Here is a 2,166-nt window from a genome sequence, read left to right as displayed (position 1 = left end):
TGAGCGCTTGGACCTAGCTGACTGCTCTTCCCAGCAGATCTCTCTTCCAACTTGTCCAAATCCCTGTCCTGAGTTGGAATCAAATGTACTTAGGCCATCCCCTAATCCATTGCTAATTACTTTATTTTTCTCTACCTATAAAGTGCTTGCTCTTCACTGGAGCCATGTAATAGGGGACCCCTACCCTTATTATTTATAAAGAGGGTCCTGTATCTTTAAGGATGCCAGCCCAGGGTGAAGGCCACACCTCCCACAGGGAATATATAAAAGGTCCACAGTGGCCAGGTGGTGAGGGAGAAAACAGCTTAGAGGTAGGAGTTTGGCTAGTGTAAATGCTGATCCGTATGTGTGGAGCCACAAGCAGGTATATTCTGTAGGTGAGTCAGGCTCCTAGGGACGGTGGTGCAGAGAACAAGAGGGCCTTGTTATGTATTGCACTTCAAGCTGCTCAAATGTTGATTGGTGTTAGCACTAGTGGAGTAGTCTTACCATAAAGCTAAAAACCTTCTCTGACTGTCCCCTACGTATACAGCTGTGAATTGCCATGGCAAGCAGGGGCCTGACTAGGAGGCTCAAGTAAGTTGCCACCACAAGGCTGGTGAGTCAGGACAGGTGCTATGTAGGGGTGTGTGAAAGATGGGTTGGCGGGGGGTATAAGAACATGAAGTGGGGAGGTGGAGAGTTGATGGGAGTGGGTAATGAAATGGGTGGTGGAAAGGAAATGGGGGTGGAGGAAGGATGCTGAAATGAAAGAAGTCAGCCACTGATGATAAAATAAGAATTCAAAAAGATGAAGTAAATTAAAGAAGTTCTCATGCTTTGATAAATTAGGAGTTAGGATTGCCATGTGGGCGTGCTGGTCATGCTTCCTGGGGTGGCTGGGAGTGTTGAGGGAAGGTGCTTTTGGGGGAGCTATTCCCCCGGCCCTGAGAAGGAAGCCCCAGCTCATGGAGACCTGATCTGGCCCTCTACCTTGTTCCCCCCTCCCCCCCACTCAAGACCCCATACCTGGACCTGCCAGTGCCTTATGACTTGGCTAGCTAGCATGTACTGTGGAGCCTGTTTGCATGGGATGCACCCCTGGGGGGGTGAGAAGGTCACACCATCTGGGGGTGGGAGGGAGAGTTGGCTTGGTGTCAGAATTGCCTCCTTGGCAATAGAGTTCAGGGGTGGAAAAGTTATCCACACAAAACAGAAGACTGGAGGAGGAACTCTACATCCTGTGATGATGGAGGACTGCAACTTGGGTGTCTCATCTGTGGGGAGTGGCCACATATTAATGGAACATGAGCTAGGTAACACAGATCAGAGATAAACCTGTCCTGGAGTGGTGTAATTTTAAGCTGCCTTAAGTGTGCTTAAAACTAGCCTTAGGTGTTAATGTGTGGACAATCCAGGGGTTAAGAGCCTCAGGAGCTGTCTAAAATGAATGGGTAGCAGGGTCCAACCCCTCTCCCTAGTCATGCTAAAGGCCTGTAGCCATTGGAAGAACAAGGTGTTGCAGACTAAGTCACAGGCTGTCAGACAGTTAGAAGAGCAGCCTGGACAAGTCACCCTCTGCAAGAGGACAGTGGTACACCCAAGGGCTACAGTTTGAGCGTCATCACAAGCCCATAGGATCTTTTGGTAGGAAAGGGAGGGAAGGAAGAGATGCTGAAGAATTGGCTGTTGATTAGCGGGACTCAGATGTCAGAAAAATCTTTCTGTGAGGGATCAAGAAAGGGAGAGATACTGAAAAACATGCTAAGTATAGGAAAAGAAAGGTGCATAGAAACAATGGTAGAAGAGGATAGAGATTGAAAGCTGTTAAGGGATTTAACATTCCCAAATGTAATGGTTTCACTTCTTCAGATCAAAGACACTGCCATGCTCCAGGAGTACTGTAACCCTTTGTTTCCATATAGGACATGTAGCTTGGTCCACTGTAACTCTATACCTTCCTGCCTGCTAACCTTGCCTCTGATGTTGTTCTGTGGATAAAATGCTTCAAGTCTCACTAACACAGAAGTCACACGTTGAAAACATAATGCATTCAGACAGGAAGAGAGAGCAGGTTGGAATGGTAAGGATTAATTTCTTATAGTGTGGGAAAATCTGCACTTCCTATGAAAAATTCCATTTGCTGAAATTGGATTTCACCTTAAATTCCTGAAAAAACTGTATTTT

General features: G+C 46.9%; 1 long non-coding RNA gene across 1 annotated transcript in view; it reads left to right on the top strand.

The window, feature by feature from the left end:
• LOC109291499 overlaps nucleotides 1-251 on the top strand; it is a 21,325-nt gene extending 21,074 nt beyond the window's left edge. Inside the window, exon 3 of the long non-coding RNA XR_002095868.1 lies at nucleotides 174-251. This is a non-coding gene — a long non-coding RNA (uncharacterized LOC109291499). The remainder of the gene's footprint in view (nucleotides 1-173) is intronic.
• The last annotated feature ends 1,915 nt before the right edge of the window (nucleotides 252-2,166 follow it).

The sequence above is a fragment of the Gavialis gangeticus genome, unplaced genomic scaffold (genome assembly GCF_001723915.1).
Source record: "Gavialis gangeticus isolate Ggan-Ray unplaced genomic scaffold, GavGan_comp1, whole genome shotgun sequence".
In the NCBI taxonomy this organism is placed as follows: domain Eukaryota; kingdom Metazoa; phylum Chordata; order Crocodylia; family Gavialidae; genus Gavialis; species Gavialis gangeticus.
This window is presented reverse-complemented; position numbering and strand designations above follow the sequence as displayed.